Source organism: Bos taurus, chromosome 20 (assembly GCF_002263795.3).
Source record: "Bos taurus isolate L1 Dominette 01449 registration number 42190680 breed Hereford chromosome 20, ARS-UCD2.0, whole genome shotgun sequence".
NCBI lineage: Eukaryota > Metazoa > Chordata > Mammalia > Artiodactyla > Bovidae > Bos > Bos taurus.
In genome coordinates this window covers 10,869,032-10,882,287 of record NC_037347.1, presented here as the reverse complement: position 1 = coordinate 10,882,287, position 13,256 = coordinate 10,869,032, and the positions used below count along the sequence as shown (strand labels likewise).

The window sequence follows — 13,256 nt, the reverse complement described above, 5'->3', positions numbered from 1 at the left end:
TGCTGAATGTCTTTGACTTTGACAGTAGACAATTTCAGGTTTAGATTCAGATGACGTGTGCATTTGCTATTGTGTCATTTATAGAACTTAAGAATGTTAAGGTGAGAGGGCTGCTTAGAAATCTAGTCCATGTCTTCCATTTTAAGAGGAAACTAAAATCCAGAAAAACGAAGTCACCAGTCTGAGGTTAGCCCAAGCACCCAGAACTCTGCCCTCAGCCCTCCTCTGTTCCTTATCCCACATTCGGTCTTTAGAAAAGTCCACAAGTTCCATGAGTTAAGTGACAGCACATATTAATAACTCTCAGCCCAGATGTCCCCACTGGACTGTTGCTTTTCTACCCCAAACCTCTCCCCATCCTCTCCCCCTACCCCAAGCCTCCCTCCTCCCAATATACTGCACCACTCTTCCAGAGTTACTTAGATCCAAAATCTTGCTATTATCCTTGCTCACGACTTTTTCACTTCAGTTCTTTAGGTTAGCTAGACAATTCTTTGTAGGTTTTAATTGATATTCCCAAAACAAAATCCAATCAAACCAGTTCATGTTTTGGAGCTGTCTATAATTTTGTAAACATTATACAGATGAGGAAATTTTAGGCCAGAGAATTAAATAACTTTCTCAAGATTACATAACCAGAAAGTGGCCAAGGAAAGAAAACTTGCGGGAAAATGGGAAGAATCCTGGGAGTGATGGGAAGAAGCCAACAGCATATCCACAAGATGGCCTGAGACAGGAGAATGAGCTGGGCCGTGAAGGGAGAGTAATACAGGAGGAGATGGCAGGAAGCCTTGCATTCCTAACTGGGAGGAAGGGAGGGATGACAACATGGCTTGAAGGACAGAACCAGGCTTTACTCTTGGCCCTGAAATCTGATGCTGTCTTGAGTAAATGCCTTCCCTTTTGAGAGTTAGTGTCTTCTCCTATAAAACAGGGATAATTATATCTAAAACCTTGCAGTCTGGATAGGGATTCATGATCACTTGAAGCAAGGTCTCAATAAAAGGTATTATTTCTGGAGTAAATAATTCTATTGCTATTGCTACATGTTGTCAGGGGCAACATAGAAACATCAGAAGAGATAACTGGTCAGAATTCTGTTGTTGAAGAGGTTTCAGGCTCATGGTTCAGCTTCAATATTGCTCTAATGATGTGGACAGTTAAGCACTGGGCTACTCATTTCTTAGAATTTGATGCATATGGGCTGGCTGGTAAGACAGGTCTAACTGTCAATATCAAATCATCTCATCATTTGAGTTACACAGTCTGGACAGGCAGGCAGAAGGTAGCGCCGTCTCCCACACACGGCACAGCCTAAAGCTATGTGCCCAGAGCTGGTGGTGCAGCCCCACAGTGACGCCCCGATCTAGAGGGGACACAGGTACAAAGCAACTCACCAGTAGCAGGTGGCGAAAGCGCCACGAAGTTTCTGGAATGTCTTGAAGCCCAGAATCCAGGTTTTAAATATTAATTTGACTTCAGTAAGAAAGAGCTAGTTTTTACCCATTAGCTGAAAAGCACCTCAGCTTCCACTTGTTATTTTTAAGCAAAAATGTTTTTTTAAAGGGACCAGTTCTGCTCCCCACGAGGGAGACAACTGGTATAAGCAAACCCCAGCAGTCTTGGTGTCTTTGCCGAGCGGGAGCAGAAAGGCAGTCAGCTAGCATTCCACATGTGCCTTCCTCAGGCTGCCAAGCCTAAAGCCTGCCCAGGGATGTGATCAGTCCCAACTCAAGACCAAACTCCCTCCACGATGCAAGATGGAAAAGGACCATTAGCCAAACCACTGGGCACAGTTTCAAGAAACAGCCATCTATTTCTGATTCTTTTCCACACAGGAAACAAACAAAATATAGAGCTACCAGCGCCCAGGCTACCAAAAACCTATGTTCTATTGCTGCCTGATGCCATCCCACCCTGCACACACCATGCCAAGAAAGGCACAACTAAACAGTTTGGTGCCCCAATTCCAGACCCTTTCTCCCTCAATTTTAGAGCAGAATCCATCAGAGTGAGAATAATTTCCTTTTAAAGTAAATGTTAGTTTCATTCTAATCAAGGCTTGGGAAAGAATCAGAAGAAAATTCTTCTCGGAAAAGAAGTCTGAAGGAAGAAGTTGGCAGAATTCCAACAAACATAGGTGTTAAAAAAAAAAAAATCTAACAACATGAATCTGTTCCCTAGCTAGAAAGAAAATATATTGTATATTTAAGGCAGAGAAACAACATTGCATAACTTGAAGGGGGGGCGGCATTTGCTTTATAATCTATGTGAATAGTGTCCCCTGGAGTTGTGCAGTATACAACCTGTGAAACCAAATTTAAACAATCCCAATTCAGGATATCTATGTCAGAAAAAATGCCTATAATAATTTCCACACAGGTGTAGCAGCTTCAGGTTATTAAAAAGTGAAGTTGCTATATTCTGTAGAAAACTCTTAAGGCACACAGTAAAACCCAAACTTCCCACAGAATCACACTCTAAATTACAACCAAGGGGACCTGGTTAAAATCATCTAGTTTAGCCCCTCACTGCGCAGATAAGGCTACTGAAGGTCAGAGATATAATGTCTTGCCCAAGGTCAACAAGCCTATCTAAAAAGTGAAACACTTTCCCTACTTTCCATAGACAGCCGAAAGAGGCTGCTTTGCTGTGAATGGTATTCAGTTCACCCAGACTCCAAATGGAGTCTTATTCATCATTTCAGATTTTTTGAGCACCTTCTCAATGCTAAGCCTTGGAAATGGGGCGATATAAGTAGGGCAGCTTTGCTTCAATTACACACAACATTTAGTCTAGAAATTGAGAACTTTACTAGAAACATTTCCAGGCACAAAGGTAGCATACTCTCTTTTGAGCCGTGACTGGTTATGGTCTACTGAACAAACTCTTATTTTGGCAATTTTTAAAAATGTGTTATGTCCCCGTTGGAGTTGACTGACTTCTTTGAAGCCATTTTGATCTATTGGTTAAATATTTATTTGTTAATATATTTACAAGCCATATTATTTATGCAATAGATTTAGAGCCATTATGACTTACTGGATAAGTATTACCTATTTAAAATCAGGCTATCCAAAGATGAAAACCAAAGGCCATTTTCAGGGAGAATGGGAAACTTACAAGTTACTGAGGTTGGCCTTTAATTTAAATTTTATTTTTAACACTGTCATTCTACTCTTTATAATAGGAGTTTTATGTGTATTTGAATGTGTGTGGTGAGAGTGAGGTGGGAGGAGAGAGAAGCCCTTTTACCAAAAACCAATGCAATTAAAGTGCTTTATGGACAAGCTCTCTGCCAAATTTCTTATTTAAATCAAAGACACCTTTGAGTTAGTTACACAAGAGCAGGGCAGAAAGCACCTGCAGTCACGTCTGTTTCTCATTTTGTACTCGTGTAACTCAGATGCCCTGTGGCTTCAGTGAAATCTGCTCCTGCGTTGAAATCGTGTACACCACGTGGCAGCCCAGTTTGAATTTGGAAACAGGAGCTCAGGAGGTGCCACTCAAACATGTGGCTCTGGTTTTCCCTGAGTGTAACATGAACAAGGGAGTCATGTTATGGGCGCCAGTGTCTCCAGCTTCACTGTAAGTAAGAGATACGGCAGCCCCATGTTTCCATTTAATGGTGTTCCCCATGACCCCCTCCCCGTATCAGTTCCTGCTTCAGTGTTCACGAGGGAAGGTCATAGCATGGAACAACGTGTACTGTAAATGTCCACGTTGACAGTCCGTGTTCTGTGCATGAATTTACAACCAGGTCCTGACACAGAGAAAGGAAGCCAATCAGAATTCATGATCCAACGTTCCCAGGTAGACAGCTATGGGTCCCTCCTCTGGATAGATTCTGTTTGTGGCTGACATAAACATATAAAGGATTCCACTGGTCTGGAGAAATTGCAGTGACATAAAATTAATACCCAGTAAAAAACAGTACTCTTGGGTTTAGACCCCAATTTCTTTTCATTTTATCCCAAAGAAGCCTCTTTTATATATTAGTACTAACCGTGAATTCGGGATATTTTTCCTCTCTAATCACATTTTAGAATACCAGCTCCTTGTTTGTCTCTTCACTTGTCCCATTGACTCAACAAACATTAATGAGTATCTAAGCATCTGAGCTCTGCAGCATCAAAGATTCCATAATTATGAACAGCAAAGACTTTGCTTTCATGGAGTTTCCTTTCTAGCCAGGGAAGGGGAGGAACTGGCTTCAAACTAGCTTAGTGAAGGCGCGTTCCAGTTAAAGTCAGGTCTCCATGTGGCATTCCAGATTTACACACGATAAATTGGGATGTGATAATTTGCTTCAAAAAAAGATTCAATATTTTACTAAAAAAAAAAAAAAATTACAGAAGGATTCCCTTTCAATCTAAAATTCCCAACCACTCTTCTGCCTGGCCAAGTCATTTTATTTATTTGGAATTTTTGAGGATTCCATCAATTGTTAAAGTACTCCTGTACTGTTCTGGAGTACATCCCCTAATCACCAGCATTTGTAGACATTCATTTTTAATGCATAAAAGAAGTGCCAGAAGAAAGTATTACTTATTCCAGAATTAAAAAACATAGCCCACTCTGAAGAGACTGCTCAGCAGAGACTACAGGCAGGCCTAGAAAGAAAGAGTCGTAGGGACTCAGTACTGTGGCTTCCCTGGAGCTTCTCCGTACCCTCTTTACCTAAGCCGAGGACAAGGAAAGTCTGGCATTGAGGGGGATTTTCTTTTCAGTTTCTCTGGAATTTTCCCATTGACATGAGTCAAATTTTGGAAAAGGGAAAAAAACAAAAACAAAAAACACGAATGCAGCTTTTTAAATGAACCTGGTGAGGTAAAGACATCATTTTCTCTCCCAACACTTTCAAATACGTGGATACTTAATTGTCTGTCACCAGAATCTCTCTAAATGAGCACCGCAATTTGGCCCATTAGCAATTAATGAGAACAGTTTCTTCACTGAGCTTTGTCTGAGAAATAGAGAGCTGCCACATCAAATGCACAGACTTAGAAGAAATGAGAAAGACGCTGAAAAGAGCATTTCTAACGTTACAACTGGCCTCCTGTTATTTTCCCCACCCTGATGTTTCTCCTCAGGACTGTTGTACTGCCAGGAAGCCTCCTGGTCCAGCTGCCTAGTGGTCAGTTGGCACAAAAAGTTTTTTTTTTAAGCACCAGCCCTACCCTGCTCTGTTTAGGAGAGGTAATGCCATATCATGCACGTCAGCCCCACAGATTGGAAGGCTATCCTATTTATATAAGGGAAGCAAGAGTGAAACCAATGCTGGGTGTTTCCACAAGCCTTTCATCTGCCCAACAAGGATTCGTAGGGAAAGGTTTCATAGGAATTAGGTAATTTTAGGAAATACCGGTACAAAAGGATATTCAGAAGTCCAATGAGCCATTCTTCCATTGAAGTGCTTTGCTTTGGATTAAAGATTCACGCTCAGTACAGTCAGCATCTCTTACATTAGCCAGGGAGAGATCTTCTTAAGGAAGAAAGAAATGTACAAATACAATGGGACCAAAATGGGAAGAAACTGAGTGGATTTTTTTTCTGTCCCAGGGTTAGATCAATCCAAACAGGCAACAGATGAAGCCAAGTCTCCATACACATGTCACAACCGTAGATCCTCAAGGTCTCTCCTGGCCTTAAGTGTGTGGGTTCCTATTGTGCTGACACATTGGAAAACTGCACTTGACCTTCAGAGGAGGACCAGGTTTTTTTTTTCCTGCCACTTAGACACAGCACTCAGAATTCATCTTTGGCTGTGACTCATACTAAATAGCAACCATGCAACTACCTTGGCAGGACGTGAGGGCACAGAATCAGTGTTTGGGTCAAGTAGAAGAACTCAATTTACCTTTATCCATAACAGGCCACTGCACCTGATGGGAACGCTGAGCAGAGACATGCCTGGGGGTTCCACATTTATCCGTCTCTCATTACAAGTTATTAGTCCATGTCTTTGATTCATGCTGCCATCTTCCTCAACTGAAAGATAAAAAAAAAAACAAAACGGAAGACTATTTTTATGGGGAAAAAAAAGTTTCCTGAGGCATACTCAGGTTACTGACAACTCCTAGCATGAAAGTCAAACCTTGAACTATTTAGTACTCTGAATACAGTCTACAGGGACACAGAGGAAAATCTTTGCAAAATCACTCACAAAGATCATAGAAGACTTAAAGTCCATATATCAAAATGCCATCCATTCTCTGGAATTAGCCACACTGTAAAAAGTTAAACTGATGTTACGATGTAATGTAACATGTAACATTTTATGATGGCACCATGGCCATTTAGAGCTGCCTGCCAAGTGCTGGGCATGACCCCCAGCACTATGGAACAAAATCCTGTATTTCAAGTGGCCACACAGGTCTCAGGGTAAGATAGACTTCAAAATAGGCACTTAAAAAGGGGAAGATTCACCTACATGTGCTCAGTCATGTCTGATTCTTTTGCAACCCCATGGATGGTAGCCTGCCAGTCTTCTCTATCCATGGAATTTTCCAGGCAAGAATTCTATAGTGGGTTGCCATTTCCTGTTCCAAAGGATCTTCCCAGCCCAGGGATTGGACCTGCGTCTCCTGTATTGGCAGGCAGATTCTTTACCACTACTGCCACCTGGGAAGCTTGACTTCAACTTGATATTGTAATTCCTGATGAGTTCAATCAAATGAATGGTATGAGGAATACAGAAAGACCAACTCCATTCATGATAAGAATCATTAGGAATTCATAACAAGAAGAAGTACAAAAAGATAAGAAGATTGGCATAGTGATGTATGCTTCACAAAGGTGGCTTTTTCATTTCGTTTTCATTTAAGTAGACAGTTTAGAAAACTTTCCTGAGACTTCCCTAGAAATCCATCTTTAAGACCTTGGGCTTACTACCTCCCTTCACTGTTTCATGTTCCTCTTCTGTGCCAGTGTCGTCTCTCATTGCCTAAATCAAGACATCAGCAGCAATCAGCCACTCTGAAATTCAAAGGTTACTGAAGAATTAGGGATGAGTTTGCCCTATATATATTTTGCCCTATATACTAAAGGTGGGACAGAGCTCTTTTACTTTATGAACTGTCCCAGTGTTCATATAACTAAAAATATACCACAAAATCTATAGAACATACTCCAAACATTATTAGAAGGGCCAGAATATACTGCTCTGAGATTCTTGATAGTGAACCAATTAGACTGTTGAATTGATTCTGATTACCAGAATGTTTGAACGTCTATCAACTCTTCTACCCATATTTAAAAATAACCTCAGATATGCAGATGACACCACCCTTATGGCAGAAAGTGAAGAAGAACTAAAGAGCCTCTTGATGAAAGTGAAAGAGGAGAGTGAAAAAGTTGGCTTAAAGCTCAACATTCAGAAAACTAAGATCATGGCATCTGGTCCCATCACTTCATGGGAAATAGATGGGGAAACAGTGGAAACAGTGTCAGACTTTATTTTTGGGGGCTCCAAAATCACTGCAGATGGTGACTGCAGCCATGAAACTAAAAGACGCTTACTCCTTGGGAGGAAAGTTATGACCAACCTAAACAGCATATTAAGAAGCATGGCTGATTCATATGAATGTAAGGCAAAAACCACTACAATATTGTAAATTATTATTAAATTACAATTAAAATAAATTAAAATAAATAAGTTAAAAAAAAAATAAAAAGCAGAGACATTACTTTGTCAACAAAGGTCCATCTAGTCAAGTCTATGGTTTTTCCAGTAGTCATATACGGATGTGAGAGTTGGACTATAAAGAAAGCTGAGTGCTGAAGAATTGATGCTTTTGAACTGTGGTGTTGGAGAAGACTCTTGAGAGTCCCTTGGACTGCAAGGAGATCCAACCAGCCCATCCTAAAGGAAATCAGTCCTGGGTGTTCATTGGAAGGACTGATGTTGAAGCTGAAACTCCAATCCTTTGGCCACCTGATGCGAAGAGCTGACTCATTTGAAAAGACCCTGATGTTGGGAAAGACTGAAGGCAGGAGGAAAAGGGGACGATAGAGGATGAGATGGTTAGAAGACATTACCGACTCAATGGACATGAGTTGGGTAAACTCCAGGGGTTGGTGATGGACAGGGAGGCCTGGCGTGCTGCAGTTCACGGGGCTGCAAAGAGTCGGACACGACTGAGCAACTGAACTGAACTGAGCCCATATTTATACTAATCCATATCTGAGATATTTCCTAGCTCTGAAATTCCATAATTCTCTAATTCTGGGCATCATTTTTCCCTTCCTCTACCCTTCTAAGATGCTCTTATTATTGTGTGTGGGGGGTGAGGTGTTCATTTATCATCCCCATCTCTAATTCCTTCTCTAAAGAGAACCAACACATTCTTACTTATGGAAACTCCATTTCCTAGTGTACATTATTTTCAAGGATAGTGAAATGATTACCACCAGTGCATCTGACCATCTCAGTGAAGAATTACTACTTCAAAGGTAGGTCAACCAGAAGGGGACTCCTGGCCAAATCTAAAGGCAGAGCTAAGGAAACAGTTAACTGCCCTCTCTACAAAAGTTTTGATATTATTTAAAGACTATTAGCGCCTACTTTACAATTTTATTGGTGTTAATGTCAATAATTTTAGACCTACTTTACACCTTTGCTAGTCTTGCTTAAAAAATGCCGGCAGATTATAAAGATAAGCACTAATTCTTGCCTTATAAGCTTGCTCTTTTTGTCCTAGAATGCTGAGTGTGATGTGATTTTTCATAATTCTGAAAAAGTCATCCCTGCTGAAAGTCCACACACAGAGCTAAAAGGCTCAAAGAGTCTTAGATTCAAATTACCCAAATCACAACCAGATTTGATACTCTAAGCAGAGCAAACAATAGGTGGACAGACCGACCATTGTTTATAGATGTCTTTTCTCATCATACTTCATTAACACTAGGAGAGTTTTCATTTCTTTATCTCAGTTGTGAAAACACCTGGAGAATTTAATTCATACATTGAATCATGCTGAGTAATGCAGGTCTCAAGGGTAATGTGTGTTAGTTTACATTTGTTGGTTTCTGTAAGGAAAACGGCCACTTTAATACACTGAGAGCAGTTTGAATGGCACAGTGCTTACACTGGTGGGATTTGGTGTGGGGTTTCCAACCCTGGGTCCTGGGTCTGCCTCCTCACCAGTGACCTACGTAATCTTGCTAAGGAAGATCCCCAATATGATTACCTTATATAGCGTTCACACATGTGGTCAATGGCAATGAACATTATCAACTGTTGTTTCTGTCTTGTTTCTTGCACAACTATAGTGATTTATCTTATATGGTAATCATTATTTGTATCAGGTCCTGTGCTTGGCATTGAGATGAATAAAGCTCAGCTCTTGCTTTCAAAAAGCTCAAAATTCCCTGCACATAACTAACTAGAAGGTAGTGAATGAGAATAAGGAAGAAGAGAGAGGAGAGCAATGCCTGATGTAGGCTGAAAATATAATTAACCAGCCTTAAGATTTCCATTGCTCCATAATGCAAATGCCACCCACCAGAGTCTGTCAATTTCCAGTTACACCCTTATTTAGACAGAAGAAAGAAGACATAGTTGAATAGGGAGAAAATACTGATATTTCTCATTGACTTATAAATATGAAAGTGTCAAGCAATGAAAAGTATATACATTTATATACAGATTATGAAGTAAATATTTCCCCTAAAATACACAAGTTAATAGGCTGAAATCCACAGAGAGGAAACAGCTTCTATACCCAGAGTTTTATAGTTTGCAGCCCACCACTCCTCTCAAATTTCTTTAAAGCTTAAATACTGTCATCCTTCAGTTTCACCAATGTCTAGGATGCAGCTAAGATAGCTCAACAATAATAATGCATTCAAAGCCACGAAGTTCAACATGATAGACATTTATGGCATGCATACTTTGTGCCAATATCCTCACTTTAATAGTTTCTATTTCAAATAGCATTATGAATTAGGATTTTATTAGTTTATACAAAGTTTCAAGGATTTCCCCCCACCCCTTTTACTGGAAAAACACATAAGACCATTTTTTAAGTCTTCCATTTTTATACTAAATTTTAAAAATATTTAAAATAAAGGAGCAATATTACTAGTCATAGCAAGATCATCAATATTTAATTATTCTGAAACCAGAAAGCTTAAAGTTAAGGAAAATGAATTCAATAAATTCTCAAGTGAAAATTACATATCCCCAGTGAACACTATTATTTAGGATTTTTCTATCTCACTAGACATGTCAACATATTCTGATTAAACACCTACTATGTTTAAGGCACATAGTTACTGGAAGAAGAAAGAAATCATTTCTACACTTAGAGAATAACATTCTAACAACCAGTTTAACTGACTGAAACTTCCAAGCACAGTATTATTTTAACTTTTGAAATAAGTGAGTCTGAATATCACCCTAAGAATGAAACAAACAAACAAAAAAAAACTGATTTAGCTGTTTTTCAATGGAGCAGAGACTTGTTTTATCATCTACTAGATAATAAGTCAAAATATAAACTCAGGAAATATTGATATATTTCCTACCTGATAGGTGAGCTTGAATTTGGACAGATGCATTCAAAATGAAAATTCTATTTCAGTTACACAAACCTTCAGCTAATGAACATCCTTGATTAAACTTTCATTTTCATAAAAAAAACACCTATAACAATAAAATGAATCAAAAAGAAAAACAATAGTAGAAAAAGTAGTGATTGAGTTCAAGTTATTCAAAAGAAAGATTCAGTCACTGATGAGCAAATTAATCAACATCAAATTTAAACTACAGAAATTAAATGACATGAAATGGTATGTCACTTTACTTTTCTATAATCTTCAGTTTTGAAGAGAATGATACCCGTTCAAAGAAACTCTCAAGTAAATAATATCAGAAATACAGCAAAAGAGACACTGATGTATAGAACAGTCTTTTGGACTCTGTGGGAGAGGGAAAGGGTGGGATGATTTGGGAGAATGGCATTGAAATACGTATAATATCATATATGAAACAAGTCGCCAGTCCAGGTTCAATGCACGATACTGGATGCTTGGGGCTGGTGCACTGGGACGACCCAGAGGGATGGTATGGGGAGGGAGGAGGGAGGAGGGTTCAGGATGGGGAACACATGTATACCTATGGCAGATTCTTTTGATATATGGCAAAACCAATACAATATTGTAAAGTTAAATAAAATAAAATAAAAAAAGAAATACAAAGAAAGAGGGGGAAAGGAAAAAAGTAACAGCCACTTCAAAATGATTCCAAACAGTGCACAACCTGTTTATTATAAGAAATATTTTGATACAGTGGTGATTTTCAATGAAATTGGAGTTTTTTCCAATTTAGATTGATATTGCCCAGTGTTTACATACATCTGATATTTGCTCAATATTATTAGGCTATGTTAGGAACTCTATAAATAAATATCTAACATTTTAGTAGGCTTAAAATCAGCTGTGTAATATGCTCCAAACTACGTTTGAAAAGCATGTCAAATGAAAATATATCTCTGTGAAAAATGCTTCAGACAGCTAAACTAATAGAATATTAAATACACACACACACACAAATCCAACAGGTTTTTCATTATGTTTCTGCTTTTAAGTTACTTAACTAGGATTATGTGCACCGTTCCCGTGTTTGGAATCCATTAAGATCTTTCAGATCCCATCAGAGCTAAGTCTACAAGACTGTCCCAGTTCTTTCATTAGACTGACAAATTCTTCTTGTCAAATATGACTTGAAATAAATGAGCCATTATAGTAACCTTGGAATTAACTTTGTTATTAAAAGATAATGGTTCTTGTTGTCACTAATCTTGCTCTGTTTTAACATGATGGTATCAGAAGAAGCTTTTAACTATTTAGACTTCTAAGGAAAGTCCATAAAAGGTGAATGTTTAGCTTGAACGCCGGAGTCAGATCCAAACTGACATATATTTTTATGGTTTACAGATAAAACCCTCTCAGTGTTTCATTCACCTAAGGAGAACTGGTGTACAGCAACCAAGTTAAAGAATAACTGACCCGTGTGGCAGCTCAGCGCTGGAAGAGCGCTAACTTTTCAAGTTCTGGTTCTGCTAGTATGTGGCTATAATCAAAGGCTCAAAAGTAACTTAAAATGGCCGAATAAGGTCTTAACACACTGAGTCTCCCACAGATAGCAACTATAAACTCTAATTCAAAACAAAACAAAACAATCCCAGCTACCTGAAGACACTGGAGAGCAGCCAAGTGCAGGCAGAATCTGGAAGGAAGTTAACACTTGAAGAAACAATGCTGGGTGAATTCCCTGTTTTCATGGCTTCTAGGAGGAGGGCAGGATCTCGAGAAGTAAAGAGCTAGAAATGGGGCACTCTAAATTCTGGGTGTAACCCTCCCCACATCTCTGGCAACTAAACCACAAGTGTGTGGGCAGACTCCAAGCAGCTCAGCCAAGGATAAAACAACTAAGCTGAAATTGAAATGGCCATCCAAATGATAGCAGTTGCAGCTCTAGGACAGTTAATGGCCTACTATAACAAAGGATATCAACTCTAATCAAGGAAATATACAATACTCAGAGTATCCACAACAAATCATTCATAATCTTCAGAGTATAATCCAACAGTGAACCCAGTGAAGTTGCTCCGTCATGTCTGACTCTTTGCGACCCCATGGACTGTAGCCTACCAGGCTCCTCCATCCATGGAATTTTCCAGGCAAGAGTACTGGAGTGGGTTGCCATTTCCTTCTCCAGGGGATCTTCCCAACCCGGGGGGTGAACCCAGGTCTCCTGCACTGCAGGCAGATGCGTTACCGTCTGAGCTACCAGGTAATCCAACAGTGCTCTACATATGGAAAATGTAACCGCTTCTCAAGAGAAAAGATAATTCTAAGAAAACAATCATGAGATGGCTCAGATGATGGAATTTTCAGACAACTTTAAAGCCACTATTGTAACTATGCTCAATGACATCAAGAAATATGTGCTTTTATTAAATGAAAAGATAGGAGATTATTAAATGAAAACATATAACTAGAAACTATTTTTTTAAAAAAAGAACCAGTTGAAAATTTTAAATCTGGAAAATAAAATATCTGAAAAACAATTCACTGGACAGGCTTAACACAAAATAGAGGTGACAGAAAGGGAAGAGTCAGTGAATTCAGAGATAGATCAATAGAATTGCTCTACTTTAAAAGAAGAATAAGAATAAAAGAAAAATAAAAGCATTTTAAGAATATTTTATTCTTAAGAATAAGGGAAAAAATGAACAGAAACCTAAGGG

The 13,256-nt window shown here is 39.1% G+C and overlaps 1 long non-coding RNA gene across 1 annotated transcript in view; it reads right to left on the bottom strand.

The window, feature by feature from the left end:
* Positions 1 to 12,379, bottom strand: part of LOC104975214 (uncharacterized) — a 299,872-nt gene extending 287,493 nt beyond the window's left edge. The window contains exons 1-2 of the long non-coding RNA XR_001494441.3: positions 12,196 to 12,379; positions 5,861 to 5,991 (exon numbers count right to left, since the gene is read on the bottom strand). This is a non-coding gene — a long non-coding RNA (uncharacterized lncRNA). The remainder of the gene's footprint in view (positions 1 to 5,860; positions 5,992 to 12,195) is intronic.
* Positions 12,380 to 13,256: the final 877 nt, after the last annotated feature.